At 38.0% G+C, this 22,011-nt stretch overlaps 1 protein-coding gene across 6 annotated transcripts in view; it reads right to left on the reverse strand.

Moving 5' to 3' along the window:
• The window catches only part of LOC148950065 (G protein-coupled receptor moody-like), a 343,869-nt gene that overhangs the window by 130,319 nt on the left and 191,539 nt on the right, over positions 1–22,011 (reverse strand). Inside the window, exon 2 of one of the 6 annotated variants that reach the window (XM_089092104.1) lies at positions 8,221–8,360. The exons of 4 other annotated variants lie outside the window; for them this stretch is intronic. The gene's annotated coding sequence lies outside the window, so the exon portion shown is untranslated. Of the gene's footprint in view, positions 1–517; positions 592–8,220; positions 8,361–22,011 lie in introns of those variants that run through there. One more of the 6 variants, XM_089092108.1, reaches the window with a different exon arrangement.

Raw genomic sequence — 22,011 nt, forward strand, 5'->3', positions numbered from 1 at the left:
TTAATTTTTTAAAACAATACAAAACTTTAGTGTAAAGAGCCAGGCGTTAAGAAGGGGACAGCCGCTTTCATATAGGGAATAATTTCTGTTTGTTTTAAATTTTAATGTCGCTCCTTACTTTCAGTTAAAATTTTTTTTTTTTTTTATTTCATTATTGTAGAATCCATTTGCTTTCAATTCTAGAAACCGATTCTAGTTGTTGAGTGAGTAGTCGTCTGCTTTGTGAAACTAGTGGCTCCTGTCCCATTTCGTTTACTTTTTTTATAATAGTAGTTCTGCTTTATTGAGTTGACTGTGTTTTGAGTATACCCTTCCCTACCCCGTTATGCTATGCGTGAAAAAATTAAACTTACAAATTTTTTTTAATGGAAAAGAAACCTCAAGGCCACATAGAGGCTTCAAATGCCAAAAAGAACAAGAACCTTTTCGGTTTCTTTAAGAAGTCTGCTAAAAAATGAACATAGCCTAAACACTCCGTCAGGCAATATTAGTGCTCTGGTTCATGAACAGACATTACCTGTTAGCTGTGTCACCTCTGCTTTAGGAGTTTCAAACTCAGATGTTATTGAGTCCATCCCCAGACACAAAAAGAGTTCTGGATCTAAAGTAAGTTATAATGCCAATGATTTGTCCAGCTATTTAGGTAGCTCAGATGATTTTGAGTCGGACTCGTCTGATTCGTCTGAACTAGCTAACGGAATAGATTTAGGAACTAAAAAGCGCAAAAAGAATGATAAGAGAAACGGTGGTCAAAAGAGAAAAAAATGACCAAAAATCTATTAGTAATAGAGGCAACTCAAAGAAGTTTTACTCTCAAAGTTATTCCAAAAAATGGATGGAGGACCCCCTACTTAAAGACTGGCTAGTCCCAGACCAAATAGATCCGAGCAAAGTATATTGCAAGTACTGCTGGAAGGTGCTAAAGGGTAGCAAAAACGCTATGCTGAGAGGTCCAGAATCAGAGCATGCGAAAGCCATGAATGCTAGGAAAAACCAAGTTTCAGTGTCCGACCCAGCAAGCTTTTCTGCAAGAGTGCACGAGCATAAAAGGTATTGTGACCAGAGTGTAAAGCTGTCATTGGCCTTGTCTGCGTGGGTTGCCAAAGAGAATCTTCCTATTTCAGTAATGGACATACTTCCACAAATTCTCAAGTTTCATGTCAAAGACTCTCAAGTAATTAATAATTTGAACTGTGGAAAAACAAAGACCACTGTTTTGATTAAACAAGTGGGAAGAGCTGGGGCTAATGATCTTTCAGAAACACTAAAAAAAATACAAAGTTTTCCGTAAATGTGGACGAGTCAACTGGCCGAACAACAACCCAATTTTTAGTCATAATGGTGCGATTTTTCTCAGTGAGTGATAAAGATGCAGTCGAGTGTTTTTTTCCTATGCCGGTTGTCACTGATGCCTCTGCACAAGGAATACAATAGCTCATAGTGAATGAATTTGACTCAAAAGGGATTCTGTTGAAAAACATGATCGGCTTCACGCTAGACAATGCCAGCGTTATTGTTGGATCAAAGAATGGTCTAGCTACACTTTTGAAACGAGACCTGCCTTGGCTTTTAATTTTTGGGTGCATCTGTCAATCTTTTGCGCGGTGTTCAGCGGCTGCACTGGAAATTTTACATCAGTCAATTGTCCATTTCAGCCATGATATATATAATTTCATTGCTTATAGTCCAAAAAGAAAGCAACAGTTTGCGGAGTGTCAATGGTTTTTTGGTATTGTTGAGCACTGCCTTCTGTATCCCAGTAAAACACATTGGCTGGCAATGAAAAACATAACTGAACGTTTGCTCGAGCAGTGGGAAGCTTTAATCTTACATTTTCAATCCACTCTGGCTAAGAGCGAACCATCCGCTCATGCTCTTTATGCTACTCTAAAAAGCAATACATTGTGGTTACACTGTTTGTTCCTTGGACATATTTCGTCAATAGTAAACAGGCGCAGCAAAGAGTTCCGTTGTGAAAAATTTTAAATATATATCCCTTCGGAAAAGGTCGAAGGAGGACTGATATAATGTGTTGCTTTATGAAAACGGAAAAGTTGAGATGTTTGGGACCTTGGAAGGTTGACTTTAAACGCCCAAACAACCTAAAAAATTTTATGAGAGTATGGATTTTGGTGAAAATTTTGAATCGTTTCGAAAAACTGTGACGCCAAATTAGTTGATGGAGTTCGCAAAAAATGTGTTAAGTTTTACCAAATGCTTTGTGAGCAGATCCGATTCCGGATCAGCGATCAAGACGATCTTTTAAATCAGCTAAAGTGTTTGGGCCCTGCTGTTGCAGATTCTGGCTCTGTCTCATCAATTACTGGATTGTATGATCACTTCTCACAGAAAATAGATCTGGAAGTAGAAGCTTTGAACAGGGAATGGCGGCTAATTCCACATACAGGAGAACTGATTTGAGTGCTTGCACAAAATAACAGCGATCCTGTTTTATTCTGGAACTTCCTCGGGAAGTGCAAGAATGGTGCGGGTGATTTTATGTTCCCAGTTGTGACGCAAATTATTAAGTTCCTTATGGCACTTCCACATTCGAGCGCATCAGCTGAGAGACAGTTCTCCTTGCTGAAGTTAATTAAATCCCCTTTGAGAAATAGACTGGAAGAAGAAACACTTTTTTCCCTAATACATGTAAATCGATATGTCATAGATCCCTCAAAATTAGAAATTCCTAGTGTTCTTGTGGATTCTGCAAAAAAGTGGAAACAGGATGTACAAGACCAACATGTGACAACAATTTAAACTTTGTGAGAACCTGCCTTAATTGTTTCTTATTTTAGTTTGTAGCCTATGACATTTTTAAATGAATGAATATATAATTGAGAATATGCTGTTTGACAGTGACGTAGATCCAGGTGAGGAGCCCAGGCTCTCTAATATCTTAAGTAATAGAATGAACAATCGTTAGCAATAAACAAAAACGTATTGGGAGAAAAGGATTTTCTCTGGATCTCTTTTATTAAAGAAGTAATATCAAAATTTTCGAAATTTGGGAAGGGTGGGACAAACTTTTTACATGAAGATACAAAAAGGTCATTTTCAAAATTGTTATTATTTCCCCAGTAATTACACTAGCTCAACTACAGTAAATAGTTGCTATGTAGTTGCTCAAAATAGGTGCTATGTTCTTGGAGAAAAAATTAGGGTTTTCAATCGACAAAAAAAAAAAATAGAAAAAGTAATATTTTGATTACGTCACCGATAAAAAATTGTCAGTGATCGGGTTATAAACCAAGGGTGCCTATTTGGGGAAATACATGGAGGAAGCCAGAATTTTGTTTATTCTCTGCATAAAGATGCGAAAAGACATTTTTCAAAGTTCCACGGGTATTTTTCGCTTGAGAAACAACAAAAAATCAATCTAAAGTTATTTTTCCAGGCCTGGGGGGATAATTTTACCCCATTGCTATATGTGCACCTATATAGAAAACAGAACATGATGAATAAGCATACCAACTGTTAAATGCACTGATACTGAGAAGTATAATTCTAGTGATTTCTAGTCAATAATCTAGTGATTTATGAGCTGATCTAGTGATTTTGTTAATAGTCTAGTGATTTTTTCTTTCACCGGGTAGCAACCTTGCGTTGCAGTCGTAAATGGCAACCACGGGTCTCCAACAACTTTCTTTTAAAGTTACAGTATCTGTTGGTTTTGCTTTTGAAAAGTTCTATATTTGTGTGAACTTTAGTTTTGTATCCCCCTTCCTTAAATAAAATCCTAAACTTCAACATAAGGAAGGACCTTAATAGTATTGCAAGAAGTTTCACATTGAAACACAATCTCGCTTTTTTTATGAACTTCATGCTATGGAAAGAGACTAAATTACTCAGTGCTTTTTTGATTTGCGTCATAGACTCTGACGAAAAATAATTATTCAAAATATTTACATCATTATTTACCTATTTGATATTATCTATTAGTTATTACCTACGACTGCAAGTATTTAACGTCAAATTGTTGTTGTTGATATCTTGCAACCTTAGTTCAAAGTTCATTTGAATGGGAGATTTTGACTAAGTATTAACCCTACACAGGCAATTGTTGTAAAAAAAACAAATCTGTACTTTTCGAGCTTGGACTGCCATCTTGCTGTACAAAAATACTGCTTTTATCAACATCTTTCGTTGGGGCTGAAAGATGGCAGTCGATTGATACCTTTGGGGAGCTGCTGTGTGACATGTGGCCTAAACAGTGAGTCACCAAACCAAGGGATAAGAAAAACGAATAAAACGGTAGGCATTTTCTAAGCTAGAAACTGAAAACAAAACGAAAAGGTGGGAGATTCCTTGCATGTCATAATTATGCGTATAAAATATATACCGTTTAGAATTACTGTAGTTGAAATTCACGAAATAAGCAAGAATTTGGATCAGTAGCAAGATAAACTTCCTCCTGTTGTAAAAATACAACATCGGACGATCGTGGCTCAAAATTATGAAACAAACAACTAAATAAGAAAAAAAAAAAGGGTGAAGAAAACAATATAATTTTACATCAGCTATTATGTAGGAGGAGTCCCTCCTACATAGTAGCTCAAAGCACCCCTCAGGAATGGTGGATCATTGAGTAGACAGGGTGTTTCATATGTCTAAGTTTTGTTTTCTTTCTAGATGGCGGAATCTTACGACAGACTAAGAAAACGAGCTCAAAATCGCCGAATTGACGCAGAAGAGGCGGCCAAGTATATTTTTGACATTCGAGAAGACATGTTGTCTGATTTGTCCGACGATGATGATGACAATGATCCAGACTTCCTGTCTCCAGAAGATCTTATCGATGATCCTGATGCAGACTTGTTGCCTCTACTGGACAATCTCCACTTCTTCTTGGAACAGGATGACGTGGAGGCTAACACTGAACCCAGTGACGATGACTCGGGGGAAACTCCACCCTCCAGTCAGCAACAGCAACCAGTAACAACAAGTACTGGAAAATCAAAGAAGAAATCGAAAGTCCAAGAAAAATTCGACTGGAGAAAAGCAGAGATAGAAAAAGTTGATCTGTCTTGGAAAGGAGAGCCTCGCCAAGTTCCAGGCATCTTGGAGACTCCACTGAAATACTTCCAAAAATTCTTTGACGATGAACTTCTTGAGCTGATAGTTGAACAAAGTAACGTCTTTGCACTTCAAACTGAGGGATGCAACTTCTGCCTCACTGCCGAAGAGCTAAAAGTTTTCATGAGCATTATTCTATTATTTGGAGTGATAAAAGTTCCCTAGTATCGAATGCACTGGGAAGCAGCCACCAGATACCCTCAAATTGCCGAAAAGATGGGCCGACAAAGGTTTGACAAGATCAAACGTTTTCTTCATTTCAACGACAACAATAAAGCTAAGAAACCTGGAGAACAAGGATTTGACAAGCTATACAAGATTCAACCCGTCCTGAGTCATATCTGTTCCAAGTTTCTTGAAGTCAGCCCCGAAGAACACCATTCAATTGACGAGCAAATGATTCCTTTCAAGGGGTGAAGCAACTTGAGACAACATCTACCAAAAAAGCCGACGAAGTGGGGAATAAAAGTGTTCACAAGAGCCGGTGTGTCAGGTTTTGTATATAATTTTGAAGTTTACCAAGGGAAGGGCACTCTTGTTGAAGATGACATAGAGCCAGATCTTGGAGTCGGAGGCAACATAGTTTTACGTCTGATGAGTACCTTGCCAGAGAAAATGAACTACAAGATTTACTTTGACAACTGGTTTTCGAGCTTGAAACTAATGAGTTTGCTCAAAATTAAAGGATTCCCTTGTATCGGTACGTTGAACAAAGCGCGACTGAAGAGCTGCCGGCTCCTCACAGATGGTGAAATGAAGAAACGAGAGAGAGGAACGTCAGATTACAAGACTGACATTCATTCGGGAGTTATTGTAGTGAAATGGTTAGATAACAACACGGTTTGCTTGGCTTCAACGTATGCAGGAATAACGCCACAGGATACTTACAGACGCTGGAACGTTAAGGATAAATCCAGGGTTGAAGTTTCAAGGCCAGCTTTTGCTTGTGAGTACAACCGTCATATGGGTGGCGTAGATTTAGCAGAAATGCTGGTGGAGATGTGCCGAACTAATCTTCGGACACGAAAATGGTATATGAGAATCTTCTGGTGGCTTATTGAAACAGCAGTCTGCAATAGCTGGCTTCTTTTCAGGTCAGACGTCAAAGCGCTGACTTCAAGGACAGACGAACCGATGATCTTGAGAGCCTTCAGGTCTGAAGTTGCTGCAGGGTTGTATGCCTCGGCGCGTGTGATACCCCAACGTAAACGTGGTAGACCATCCGCAGATGTTGAAGATAGTCCCAGCCCCAGCCCCATTTGAAGTCGCAAACAAATCCGACCGGCAATATGTGCTCAAGCCGATGGACTTTATCACTGGCCAAAAAAGACTGAGAAACAGAGCTGCTGCAAACAGGGAAAATCAGGATATACCACTTTTGAATGCGAAAAATGTGACCTTCCACTGTGCCTTACTGCCAAAAACAATTTTTTTAAAGCCTTCCACACAAAGTGAAAATGCCCCATTTTTATATATTCGAGAGGCTAATGTCGTATTTTTACAACATGGTCTAAAATTGACAATTTTGAATAAATCATGCAAAAATAAAATTTTTCGTCAATATTCTGACCTAGAGATTACATGGGAAGCGTTGTAGATTTTTCCTGGTATTCGTTCATATAGTGGCCTGTCAAGGGTTAAGTTCTTTTTGCAAAGGATGCATCAACTTTCTTGAGCCATCAACTGGGCTTATCAATTTGAATATTAATCGAAATTGAATACTTTAATGCAAGTCAAACTTATGTATGAGCACTTTTATCCATAATATCTTTTGTAAGACAAGAACCCTTTTTTCTGTTTCTATCATAATTCCAATTTCTTCAAATTTTATTGATCTTTTTCTTAATTTAAATCAGCTGTGAAATTTAAATTTAAAAAAAAGATCAAAAGTACCGCACACTTTTTTAACTAAAAGCAAAAAAATATATAATTGTTATTATTACAAGTATTTGAGCCAAATCGATTTAAAAATTGCACTTGACTCAAAAGTGTATACATGTTGAAACCTAAGGGTTGTAAAGCTAACTATGAAAAAGTGAGCATTTGGGCCATTTTTTCAGTCTTTTAAGAATTGAAATATCTTCTGAACAGTCCCAGGGAGGGATAGATACCAATGCCTTACCCGCCACCCAAAACAAAACACGATTAGGTATTGTAATGCACAAAAGCACACTTCAAAATAAACACAAAAATAGGTAGATTTAAAAAAAAAATTAGAAAATGTTGATTCTGTTTGATTAAGTATTAACAAAAAAAAGCTGAGGACCGTTTTTGACGACAATAAAACTTAAAATTTAATGAATGCTACAAATATGATTTTATATTTAATCCAAACTAAATTTTAATTTAATTTCAAATTAGCTTAAATAATTTTGACCAAAGGTTGTGTATTTACTACTTACTACATTTGTTTTGCAACACAAATTTTGTCAAACAAAGACAGAGTTGAAACAGATCAAAATTAATTTATGAAAATTTTTAATTTTGACGTACAAAAAACAGTTTAATAGGGATAAAGTTTTAATTTTAGAACTATTATTTTAAGTGATTTGCTTTCAGTGCTGTTTTTCTCCCAAGATCCTTTTCTTAGTAACGTTTCTTGTTAAAAAAAAAAGTCTTTCTCTTAAGCGAATTCCAGTGTTTTTCCAGTCTGTTTGCTTTGTACTGAAAGACAAGCTGTCGTTTTATCTATTCTAGGTAATTTGTTACAAGGATGGAAGATTTGAACTCTCTATGGAAAGGCTTTGAAAGCTTTATACATATAAATAAACATAATATGGCTGAAGTACAAGAGCTACGGAATTTATTAATAAATCAAAATCATGATTTTATCCCATTACCTAGGCCAAATTGTTGGTGTCAAGCTGCTATGAGATGAAATGGGTTTTAAGAGCTAGTTTTAAACTGCCAATTTTAGGTCCATATTCTGTTTCAGATCAAATTTTGAAGCGTATGCTCTAAACATTACTATTTCAAAAATTTTGGCTAAGTATAACTTCAATCGAGTGCAGCGAAAAGTTCACAAAATTTACTCAAGACAACCATGTACATATATCACTCAGTTCAACCAGACCGTAAATAAGCTTCTACATTTTCTATCGCCATATAATGCTAAAGATTCTATTTGGCTCATGGGGGGCTTACCTCCGAATGTCGTTACGAAGCTATTAATCATGCTTCATGCTGTTCTTTTTATGACTTACTCTGACTTCAATAGAGCCAGAGAATTTCTGAGAGGCTTATGATGTTTCAGTAAAGCGGTCTTTCCTCATTTTATCTCTTAGCTAAAAGAATAGGAAATAATGTTGCGGTTCAAAAATTGAAAAAAATATAGAAGTTTTTTTTTTTACTAGTAAGAGTGGGATGCACACATTAAAAATTACTAATATGCTTTTCATTTTTTTATTGTGACCAGTTTCATGTTTTCTTTTTTTTTTCTTTCCTTTACTTACAAAAGGAAAGCAGATTAGCACAAGGAAAAGGTTTGGACTAACATCCTGTCTTCGGTACAAGGGTCAGATCTCTTTGGGATCTAAAAACGGGATAGCAGCAAGGATGTACCCAATATTTTTTTTTTTTAGGGGGGGGGGAGAAGTTGCAAAAAAATTAAAGTTTTATGTTGTGTTTTTATGAGTCGGGCAAAAATTTCTGGGGATTCCAACCCTGAACCCCCCCCCCCCCTGGATAGAGCCTTGGATAGCAGTTTTCTAATTTCTGAACACAAAGGGATATGCAGTCTAGTCACCAACTTGTGGATTTTGGAATTCTAGGATATCCAATAAATTGGATTTCTATTTTGTTAATATTTTTACTTGAATTCTTAGAGGAGAAGCAAATTCTTTTTCTGCTTTTTTCCTCAGAGTAACCGTGGATACTTTATAACACACATAAATGTTTTTATTCTCATGGCTTTACATATCTGGCTCTTTGGGGGGGGGGGGGCAGGGTAATATATCACATTAACAAATTTTGGTTCTCTGTTTTCTATAATCTATGTTACTGATTGATGTTTTCGTAGTAAAACGGTTTTTTAAAATAATGACTCCATTGGTACTCATATTATGTGCTATTAAGCTAATGTTCCTAAACACCGCAATTAGTTGAGTTTTAGATACCTTCAAGATACCTCTTTAGATATCTTTAATTACCAGAATTTTGACAAAATATCTCTTCGGTACCAAAATATAGCATGCTGCTCCCTGACCTTGGACCCACAGGGGCTTAAACTAAGTACCGAAGGCAAGATCTATGAACCGAAGCTCAAAACTTAGTTTTACTGCACGGAAAACAAATTGTAAGTAATAAGTGGCCAAAACTAATTTAAAAGTAAAACTCATGTAAAAATTAAGACCTACAATTAATATAATGCTAGCAAAAAAAGGTAAAAACGGTAAAACTAAAGTCTTATCTTCGGTACATGGGTCTGGTCTTTTGCGATATAAAGTCCAGGTAGCAGATTGTTAATTTCGGTCGTTGAATTAGCCTTTGTTCGAATGAAATTGGGAGAAGGGTCGCTATCATACACAGGATATTTTGATATTTTGGTTTTCAAAGGTTGCCAAAACAAGCAAGCTGCTATCCTGAATTTAGATTCCAAAGGGTCCTGAAGTTAGCAAGCTACTCTGCTGATATCCCCAAGTTTATATTAATAGGAAAACTAACCCGGGTACCAAAAGCCCGATTTTAATGAGAATTCAGTAAAAACAATCAGCTGAAAGTAAGGAGCAACATTAAAACCCAAAACTAACAGAAATTATTCCATATATGAAGGGTTTCCCCCCTCCTCAATACCTTGCTCTTCTAGTTAATGTTTTTAGCGCTTCTAAAAAATCTTCCTATTTTAATCAAAAAGCCCCTTCTTTTCAGGAACCGTTCTTAAAAAATTGGGACAAGGAGTCAAACTTTAGCATAAAGAGGAAGGTATTGAGGAGGACGGCAACCCCTTCATATATGGAATAAGGTACTCCTATGTTAAACGCACTCTTTTATATAGTGCTAGTTTGGTTAATGCTAATGAAATAAAATAAAATAGGATGAATATATAATAGTTTAGAAACAAATTTGGGCTATATATTTGCACATTAGGGAGGGGGGGGGTAAAGCATAGCATACATTATTACGTAACCTAACCTAGGTACCTCCCCCCCCCCCTAAACCCCTAAAAAACAACAGTTTAAATATCGTATACGCAATGAAAACCGCGCTATACATTGTATTACCCAATAGCTGTGTCTTGAATTAACCCGTCAAAAATGGGCTTTTGGTGACTGGTTTCCATTGCAGTGTATAAAATAGTGCGCTTAACATAGGAGTACCTGGAATAATCTCTGTTCGTTTCGAGCTTTAATTTTGCTCCTTACTTTCAGTTGTAAAATTTCTTTTTCATTTAATTTTGATCTTTTTTTAAATCATACCGGCAAATCTGGCTCACCCTAAATAAAAATTTCCTCTCCTCACAGGAAACTCCTCCGCGGAAAGCTCTTCCCACGTACAGTACATCCTTCTCCCGTAAAATTTTTTCTTGGCATGAGTAGAGAGGGGTCAGGAGGCCCCACGATTCACCCCTGCTGCCACCTACAACTTTTTTTGCACCCCATATATGGGCATGGAATCCCTAGGGAGAATACGTTGCTAATGGGGTCAATGACCTCTTTTTCCAAGGTCGATTTATTTGATGTTTCTATGTGTAATAACTCCGGGACGAAGGTTGCACATGCGCATTGAATTCTAACGGGAACATTGTTATTGATCTAGGACTCAAGGGGGAAGTGAATTTCCGAGAACTTGATTGCGTAATCGAAGGGGAAGTGGATTTCCGAGAACTTGATTGCGTAATCGATTGGGAATTTTATTGATCCGATAACGGGAAACAGGATCACGTGTATCCTAACGAATCAGGGTCAGTCTAGAGTCAGTAGTCAGAGTGAAAGGAATAAAAAATTAATAAATTTGAGAAAGAGAGAATTAGATCAAATCTAGTGTTTATGGAAAAACATTTGATGTCGGATGATGATTTTCTCGAGTTATCTCTTAAACACAGAATATTCTCTTGTCAGGGTGCACTTGACAATATAATGAGGAGTGATTCTCCCCCCATTGGACTATTGTATGAAGCTTTTTAAAATGTGATTCAAATGCTTATAGTCAATTTATTGATATATTAATTGGAACAAGACAGAATCATATTGTGGACATACTTTTGAAAACATTGCCAATGGATTCAATGTAGATGGCTCCCCCCCATCATTCGAAAGAGGTAACGTCACAGAGCTACTCCTCTCTCCCCCATTTCCCTCTCGTTGAATTTATCGTACGAAGAGGATCAGTTTCGTTTTAGCTGTGAGTGAGTTAACATCGGAAAATGAAAAATGTTCTATATATGTCCATTGTGCATGTACACTCTTGGCTGTTGGAATCAATGTGGGAATTGTACAATTATTGATAACTATAGGGAAAAGTGTAAATTATGTAATCCTTGTAAATTACATAGAGGCTATGCAGTACAAATTAAAGGATGTAATTCATGTCTTGAGGAGGTGTGTGACTCAAATCCTAGAGGGCACCTGTGCCCTAATTGTCAGTATGATAAATGTGATCAGTGGGATAATACTTACCCCGCTATGATTGGAAAGAATCCCAAACGTGATTTTAGTTTATTTCTATGAGATTGGTATCGTCACGGATTTAAATTATTCTGGGAAGGGGAATCTGGTCTACGATTCAACTGTTGGGTTAACAAGACAATCTGGTTTCTACGTCATCGCTGTGATGACACTGCCTGCTACGACTATAAACCAAGTGATTTTTATTTGGCTGTGACGGAATGTGATTCACCATTTCAAAACACTGTATGTGATATTGCTTCTAATAGACAGATTGAAACTCTTGAATTTCATAATATGAATGCAAACAGTATTATTGACTATACAAAGAGGTATGACAAGAGTGAAGTCACACTCTACTGTAGAAAATGTGACTCTGACTTTGCAGTCAATCAAGATCAATATAGAGTGAATCCAAATGATTTACCAGCATCAGTGGTTCACGACAGTTGCCTATACATCGAAGATGAAGAAATCTAAAGTGGAGATATAAAGAAATTTTTATATATATATACATTTTATTAATAAACAAATTCACAAAAATTTTTTAAGCAATTTACTCTTAGGGCAATAATATCAATACTATATAGGTCTGAAAGGATATTTTCCACTATAAAGTCGTTCAGACAGGGATTGTCGCTATAAATTTCGAGAAACTGCTTGTAAGTATAGTCACGACATCGGAACACCAAATATAGTATTGCTTGGAAGCCACAGCTTTTAGTCTTTAGATCCTGAACCCTCTTTCGATTTTGAATAGTGGTTTTCCCACTGCTCTCAATATAGTTTCTGATGTGGGGTGTGTAGAATGTATAGGGTAGACCAAGAGGATCAAAAAATTCAATCGTCTTCATTGTTTGAAAGATGCACAGCCAATGACCCGTCAGCACAGTCGACAGACTGCTATTAACAATAATTAAAGTATTGTTGACACTTTGAATTTTTCCAAGAAAGTCCGATGGCAGACAATAGGATTTGTACTGGGACTTGTAGGGGTCCATATTAAATACATTGATTATTTGACTGGTGTTCATGGCGCTAAGTCTAGTAGAACACTGCCTTCGGGAGTGATTTCCCAATAGGTTTCATATTGATTTAGTGAGATTAGTGCAATACTCTCAGCCAATGGGTTGGTAAATGTACACTATAAACGCACACTCCCCGTACGTACTATACTCATATCCTGTGTACCCGGCAAATCCAGTACAATGATACCATGTGTTTTAGCAAACATATCTTCGGTTATACCATTTTCGAATAGTTGAGAGTCATGATCTAGGGTTTGCATGGTCAATTCATACAATGTTCTATAGTATCTATCGAAAGATATATTGTAGAGTGGGATGCGGTTTACTTTTCATACAAGAGATGAAAGTCCAAAACATCTCGAATTTATGTGGGCATTCAGTCCATGATCCTATTGCACTGGCGCTTTTTACAAACGCCAACGCTAGTTTTGACGGAATTTCACCATTGATAAAGGATGAATCGGTGAAGGTGCGTGACCCCATGGCAATATGACGCTGATTGGTGATTGTATGAGGAACAAGTAGTTTTAATATTGTTGCCATTGGCTCTCAGTTTTTCCACGGCCAAAGCAACAGAACTCATAACCTGTTGTTTGCGTACATGAAGTATTGCTGAGGTGAGGGAGAGACTTACATCGGGATTACCAGCAAGTTCTTTTCTCAAAATGAAATTGGAGGGTGCAAATGTCAATTTTATATCCACTTTAACCTTGGGCGGCAGCCATTGGGGTATATTAAATATTTCATGATATATTTTTCCAACTAGATTTAATTCACTAGTTGTAGCATTTTTAAGTGCATCTGTACTATCAGTATTAGTAATGTAATCATATCCATTGGATGCGCCTCTCAATTTCTTGTATGACTTGGGTGTCATCAGCATGAATTGTATATAGCTTGTATAATTTGAGAGATTGTCGCTTGTGCTCACCAGCGTGCCATTGATATAGACACTAATTTGACGAAATAAATTATGTAATATACAATTTTCATAGGATTTCCCATCGGCCCGAATCGGCATTGTATTATTGGATTTCCGGACTTTCATTTGTAAATCTATGAATGTTTAAGACATGTCCATAAGGGAGTCTTGTTTGGAATAAATTTGAAAGTGGATATTATCGGAGAGGGGTTGTTGTGGATAAAATTGTTCATAGTATCCATGCATGACACTCACATCAACATTTTCAGCATTGAATAGATTCAATGAGGCGGTGATTGAAGGTTGAGAATCCTTATGCGGTAGGTAGGACATCTTAGGAGAAGAAATCTAGTTTCGATCTGACAATTCTATTCTTCCTGGGACTTCTGTTTACAGCACGTGTCGGCTTTTTCCTTCTTTTCTTTGACAAAAGGGATGTCTTACGTTTCCGTCCTGAGTAGAGACTGATGAGGGATGCATTGTTTCTTAACCTTTGTAAACCTTTACCATTTTATTTTTATTTCTCGCCAAGGCCTCGCGCGCTGAACCTAAGATTTTCCGAAGCACTTTTTTTAAAATCCTTGCCAGAGCACCAATCGTATAGTGTAGAGGACGCAAAATCTGTCGCAGCCGGTACAAGATATTTTCTAGCGAGTGGTAGTGAAAAGCGAGAACAGGTTAGCAAACCAGCTGCCAAGACCTTAGCCAGCCATTGCAGTACGCCCCTTCTAATAGTCCATTCCAGTGCCCTGTTGTCTTGGGCCAAGAGTATTAACATAGAAGTCAATATCAGGACAAGTGAATACCCCTTTTCTATTAGACATCTTGCTGTTGAACGATGGGTCCAAAACGGTAAGTAATCACAGCCAAACCTTTTGAAATTGCTATTGGATCACCCAATTCGGTTCTTAGTGTTAACTGACAGAGTTCCAAATAGGAAGTGTTTACGGAAATATACTGAAGATGCTTCATATTATAGTGATGAATATGTTCTTGATTGGTTTTTCGTTCAAGAACTCGTAGGAAGGGAACATTTGAATTACCAACCCAATATGTTTCCTCAAAGGAAGCTTAGAGAAATATACAAGTGTCTGTGGAGAAGGCAGGCGGGTAGTCAGCGAAAATGAAATTAGTGTTTCCGGCACTTTTACCATTGATTATATTGAGCTTAAAACCAAGAACATCCTTTAGATTATCATTGAGAATAACATTTTCACTGGCAGTAGGTGAACTAATGTAGATATTGCCCTCCTCCTTCGAATAGTTGAAATGAAAAGCTCCCTTTTTACGAGAGGAAATTCTTTTATTAATAGAACGACATAAATCATTCATACAGGTGAGTTCCTCGTAGGGTAATTCAATATATGGATAATCCATCCAATTAATTTTTTGAATTTGTTCTTGATCACCTGGTGGTGGCGGCCAATCATAGGGTCTAATTCTTATTTCATATTTACGATCTTTTCTCAGGATGTCGTAGGTATTTTTGAAAATACAGTCGGCAAGAGCCACTTCATACTTTCCATTAAAATTGAGGGTGGGTGAGAGTTTTGGCCGAAGATAGATTGTTTTATTCAGGTCACTGTAGAGATGATCGGAAACATTATACCTGAAAGTCACATAGAAATCATTGGTCATTGTTAATGTTTTCAGAACTGACTCAATAATAAAAATCCGAGTTATATCTGATCAATGGAACAAGTAAGGTTCTCTTACCATGGCGTGTACGACTCTTTAATATCTTTTCAATTTTATAAATTTCACTACTGTTTTTAACTTTTTGGAGTTCATAGTCATAAAAACCGCCCAGAATCTCATCATCTTTGGTGTCTCGTAGTCGATAAGTTATGGGTATGGTGTCTAGGATTTTGGACACTTTAAAAAGTTCGGTGCTCCATAAATAATTCCCCTTTTCAAAAATACTGGTGGTTCTATTAATTTGAACAGTATCACCAATATTCAATTTCTTCTTATTTCTCTCTTTTTCACCCTTGGAGTATTGCTTTAGAAAAGAATCAAATGTATTTTCATTGTAGTGAACATCCGTTGGTGTAGAGTTGGACAGAGATCAATTAGGTCGTTGATTATAAATCAACATGATTTTATCTACATCAGGAATAAAAGCCAGTGTATTTTTCAATGTGCAATGTCTTAAAATTAATATACGAATCGTTCTTATTAATCGTTCAGCCAATGAAGCCTTTATTGGACTGTGAGTATGATAAAGTGTTGTATTATATTTCAAAAGAACCTTTTGCACATGGGAATTAACAAATTCACTGCCACGATCCGATTGAATTTTTCTATATGAATCCTGTTCTAGAATACTTGCAATGGCCTGAGCAACTTCAACACCTCTCTTTGACCGCAGTGGAATGGCATAGGCGTAGCAACTAAAGATACAGATTGCCACTAGGATATATTTGTAGGGCGCATTGTGACGTCGTTGAAGTGCGTCTAAAGTTACAAGATCCGTTTTCATTATATGCCGAGGGAAAAAGGCTTTAGTTTGTCGATAGTGTTTACTGTGAAGCCTGTTATTCTGATGCAGTGTGTAACTCGGCTCATTTTCTATTTACTCTTTTGTATTTATCAGTGTGATGGTGGCGAAGACAGCTTTGGAAAGTGTTTGGGGAGAACTTAAACTTTCCGCTTCGCCAATATTTTCATAAAAAACTTGCAAAACTTCATCCATTTCGAGCGTAAACACGTAGTGTAATGTCCACTCCCTTTTTGCACACTGACAGGCGAATCAATTCGTCTTCGCTTTTGACTAGCAGCTACAGGTGTTATAAAATCATTGCTGCTGCTGATAGTATCTTCAAATATTGAATCTTCTTCTTTTTTAAATGGTGCCGTTGTTGGTGGACTATATTCTCTTAGTTTCTTTAGAATTTGCTTATTGCCAATAAGACTTTTGGGAAAGTTTGATACATACAGATAGGTGTATAGATTATCGTCAAAGGATAAGAGTCCTTTACGATTCGTCACCATATCACAAATTAAATCAACTATATTATAACTTTTTCCCTGAATTATAATTCGTTTCCCTGTGCTCTCGACTTGAACTTGATCACCAGTTTCCAACATGAGATAAGATAATACTCTTTTACTCTGTTCTCGATAGGTGAATGGCAATAGGTTTTCAATTTTCAATACAATTGAATTCAATTCCTTCTACTTTGATTGCAGTGCTGTATAATCTTGAGGAAATGTTTCCTATTTAGAGGGATCTGTGATGACGGCGGCAGGTCTCTCACGATATGGTTTATGTTTGTCCACACGTCGCAATGCATCATGAAGTAAAAGCAGTTTTTGTCATCGGCAATATTCTCATCGTTAGTAAATTTGCTTAGATTGTCTTCAAAATTTTCGATGGGCGAGAGGACAAGTTCAAATGGTGTCAATTTATATGGTTTTGCCATTCTCCCTCTAGAGAAAACTGTTTACAAGTCCTGCAATTATTGGCAGTAAACGTGTGAAAAAGCTACCACCCGCTTGAAGGAGTCGTTGACGTTTAAATTTTTTTCCCTTGTTTTTAATGGCCCCGGCGTGGAAACTGTTAAGCGGGTGGGTTGTATTGTTTCTAGAACCTTATGGCAGGTGAACATTGCCCGCAGTTAAAGCTAAAAATATTTCGCATATTAGATTAATGAAATCATTGTAAACCCTATGTTTGAGCATAGCCTTCCCAAGCAACGGTTTTGAAGTGCTTAAAACTGAAAACAGATGTCGTTGTTCTTGTAGTTTCTTCAGTGTCATAATGGCGACTAATATTATTTTCTACTGTTCACCGGTAGATATAATGTAATTTAATTTTTGAAAATGTTGGTGACTACACGTAGATCCTCGGGCGTGCTCTGATTAAGATCCAACAAAATGTAACCGTAGGGCTTGCTAGTTGTCTGTGTGTACGCTGACAACAGAATTTTAGGGGCGCCGGGTTATATCTGATTATTGAGAGTTATTAGCGCTCTAGAAACACGCACGACTCGATAGATAATATAGACGGTGCAATTCAAAGCATGGGTTCGCATACATTTGCTCTGATGAAACAGATTGTGTAGAACCAGAGTAGCGGACATGTGGTCATGATGGGAGCGAACGGTGAACAGTTGTAGCATTTGCTGTGAGAACTGGTCATTGGATCCAGCCAAATCATCGATAATCAACCACGAGTTCGATTCAATACTATTGAAAACATCAAGTCCCCGTATGAATTGTATTGGTATGGTTGTGGCAATAGCTTTTATTTTATCATAGGACTCCTGCCAAATACTATAGCAATAGTACATTTTTTTCAGATTTTCCAAAAATATTTTATCGCAATTTTGAATTATTCTAGTTAAAAGTATTGTTTTCCCCGACATTGAGGGACAACAGAGAAACGATCTGAAGGGTGTTTTAAATTGATACATGCTGCTGTTGGGGACAACAGTCGGACTACAACTAACTGTAAATCATATGTGCTCAATGAATAAGTAGCAATAATTTTCTCCCCATGGATCTATCTATTCAAGAACAAAAAAAAACAATATTTCATGGCAGCATTTATTTCGACACTGCATGAAAACAAATATTTGCAGTCAACATGAACTGCACAACGATAAAAATAATAACACTTGTTCAACAAGAACAGTTGACACAAAATTTCATGGTGGTCAAAATGAAAACTCTATTTGTTCAACATGAACACAGGGCAATGATAACACTTTATAAATAAGCACTATTTGTCTTTAAAAACACTTTTCTTTACAATACTTTATGTACAATAAAAAACACTTTTTGTCCATCATCAACTTAAACACTTTTCTGTACAACACTTTTTGTCAACTTACAGACTTTGCTATACCAGACACTTTTTGTACAACAGAAAATACACACACAGTTGGAACAATAGCACAGTTGAACTTGATTATGGTGAATTTAAAGGTGTGGGTCCCCCCCCAGGGCCGCGGGGCCGGAGGCCGGCCGGCCGCGGGCAGGGCCCCCCACCCCCCCGGGGCCGGCCGCGGGAAGGGACCCCCTCCCCCCGGGGAGCCGCGGGGGTGAAAAAACAGTACAATAGTTGTTGTCACTGCTATGGGTTAGTTGAGGTTGAGTTAGTGCTTGGGTTAGATGAGGTTGAGTTAAGGTAGTGAAATTGGGAGCATTTAATTTATGAGAGGTTGAGTGGTGGTGGTTAGTGGTTAGTTCAGGTTAGGTTAATTTATTCAGACCAAGTTGATTGCGATAGTCAATGCATTCAACTCGGTTTGAAAGACGGTAGTGTCCGTGGGGTAGGACAGTCACACCATTCTCGAGCACATAGACCTTGTCGGATATACACGACATTGCATTCTTTTCCACTCTCACAGTAAAATTACTATACTGTAGAGAGCGAATTGCACGCACTTGTGCTCTCGGCACTAGGCTACTTTCTACACAGTCTCTGTACACGCTCATGTTAAAATTGCTCTTTAAAAAATGTGTAGGCACCCCTTTACACGCCTTCTTTTCTTCCCCACTATGTGTTTCAACGCAATACAATTTGGGACCCGGGAACACCCCCCTGGATATCAAATCACTCCCCGTCTCTGATATTTATTTTAATAGTTAGTTGAGGGCTTGACGTTTCACCAACTCGGGGTAGAGAGATGGATTCCAGTTGGTGAAATCCATCCGCGAGCTGATGTGCACCCCCTTTTGCTAAATCACCCAATAAATCCAATTCAGTCCCATTTACCTTTAACAGCAGAGAATCTGTATCACCATAGTAAACTTGAACCTCCCCTCCCGTGGCCATTGCACCTTACACACATTGTAAAAGAACGACAACATGAGCTTTTTTTAAATTTCCAGTACTGAACTACCTCCTGCAATATTCTCGTTCAGTACTACATTTCGCTTTCGCCTTTGTAGAAGAACCATGCCAGTCTCTATGCTCGTGAATGATGTAAAATTGGGGTCGGCAATAATTCGTGCACACTCTAGAGGTTCAGTCACGACGTCACAGTTAGATCCATTACGAACGCTTTCACACATTTTGCCAAACGCTGAATTTAGAATGAGCTTATACATTTCCTTCTCCACCATTGAATTTGCCTTAGAGCGTTTATCGACAAAGGTGTCGATAAACATTTTCAAGTAGGGTCGCTGATTGAACTGCAGGACCCTGTGTATTTTAGTGATGTTGAAACCGTTGCTCACCATCCAGTGCAAAAGCACATGGTGAACAACGATATTCTCTTTAGGGTCGAAATCAGCAATCAGTTTCTGTTTGGAGGGGGTCCAATGCATCCCCATATCTTAAACCAATGATCAATTGTAGGGGCTCAGCGAATCCCTGCTCAACGGTCGAGTGATACAGGGAAAAACAAAATCTTTGACGGAGTCGTGAAGCACCAGTGGAATGTGACAGTTTATTTCAAAATACCATTCTGCTGGCACGGTATCCTCGACTACGTTATTGTCGGGGAACTCACAAGAATTCTCAAGCCATTGATAGTTCCCACACGGTCCAGAGTAGTGTGACCTTGCCGAGGGGTACAATGACTTCATGTCCAAGAACACTGCATTTGACTTTGCACCGGTGCTTTGTCCGCTCGGATCGGTTGATAAGACGCGGTCCCCATGAAAAACATACCCACCCCACATTGAACTCACTACAAAAAGGTGCTGATATACGTCGGTGATTAGGCCTATTTACACCCTGCTAATTTTTAAAATTAAATACATCACTAAATGGGGTGTAGAAAAATAATAACCTATATCTAACCCGAACTCTGAATAGATCTGGTCTGTGTTCTTACAGTTTATATCCAACAGAGTTAGAACGTCACCGGCCAAGTACAGTCTACAATAATCCCACCCATTTTTACAATACCCCTTGGACCACACCTTCTTGGCAAACTCATACTCCTCGGCTGTGCATTCACTGTTGGTCAGTGAATTGTAAAAAGCTTCAATTGGAGGTAGTTTCACCTCACTTAAGCGTGTACCAGAACAGTAATAATCGTATGCGTATATGCCTTTGCAGGTCAACAGATCATACATTTCACTGTCTGGAAAGTGCTGTTTAAGCAAGGGAAAGCTCTCAAAATTTTGGCTTTTTTGCACTTGAATCAATTGACTCAATGCCTTGGGGAAAAAACTAAAGGAATCTAAAAACCTAATTTTATTCCAGCACATATGCCCAATATCCACTGTTTGCCATTTCAGCTCGAGAAGCAATAACTTCTCAGCTGATTTTGGAATTATCTTGTAGGTAAATGAACTATTTACCCATGGACACTCTACTCCCCCTCCCTCCCTATGCATACGTGCCAGTGCCGGTAAAATAAATTTTAAATCATAATTGGAATTATGAATAAAAACAGGGATAAAAAACTGCTGGCTAACATTTAAATTACACGCTTGATGCGCCACCCCTCTAAAATTACTCCACCCCGCGGATCTGTCCGGCCACCCATGGTCATAATCGCTGAGTTTCCCCCGCCCTCCATTGTTCCCGTTCGTCCGCGTCTCCTCCTCTGCAAACCCTCCCGGACACACCCACACTAGAGTTTTATTTTTTATCGCGCGACGAGCCACTGCAGTAAACACCCATAGATAATGGGTATTTCTCAAACGAGAAATAGCACCATTAGCCATGCCAATCAGTTTAGTCAGTGCCTTGTCCATGCACTCCCACTCATTCAATTTTTCAACTATTTCTAACAACCGTATGGTGTTAGAACTATCTCTTTGCGCGTGGGCGTAGGACATTGCAATAGCCAGATGTTCTTTGACTCGGTTGGGATATTATGGGTCATTTACCTCCACTAACATAGCCTCACACTCTAAAGATATTTTGTTGCACTGGAGAAGGGTATTTTGAAAATTTTTGAATTGTAGAATAGCCCTATCCCCTGAAACCGTTTCCACTGTCTGATAGCCGTGGCGGCTACAATAACTTATGTTATTTTGTAAATTTAGTTCACTCCAAAATCTGGAGAGGCATGTTGGACAGTAGCAACGAATCCCCCTAGTCTTACCCTTCCCCAGAGCTCTACAAATTTCAGTGATATGATTTAAATGACCGATTGTATTCGGTTGGCTAGGTGGTGTGTATAGCAACCATACCCAGTGTTTAACCAAATCAACTGACGGGCTCCTTACGGGGAATACCCCCCCCCTTCTTTTTAGAGCGAACCCCATCTTCAAATTCAGTTTCATACTGTACCACAATAACCCCGATATTTAAATGAGCATTAGCCCTTTCAAATATGTCAATAGATTGAAGCGTTACTGGGTATTTTCCTTCTAAACAAGAAAAATCTACAACTGGGAGAACGGAACCGTCCTTCCCATGTACAACCCAGTGATCTAAATTCGTCTTATTAGCGTCCCGAGTTAGAGGCTC

Source organism: Artemia sp. Qi Xiang Cuo, chromosome 7, assembly GCF_049724085.1.
Source record: "Artemia sp. Qi Xiang Cuo chromosome 7, ASM4972408v1, whole genome shotgun sequence".
Lineage (NCBI taxonomy): Eukaryota > Metazoa > Arthropoda > Branchiopoda > Anostraca > Artemiidae > Artemia > Artemia sp. Qi Xiang Cuo.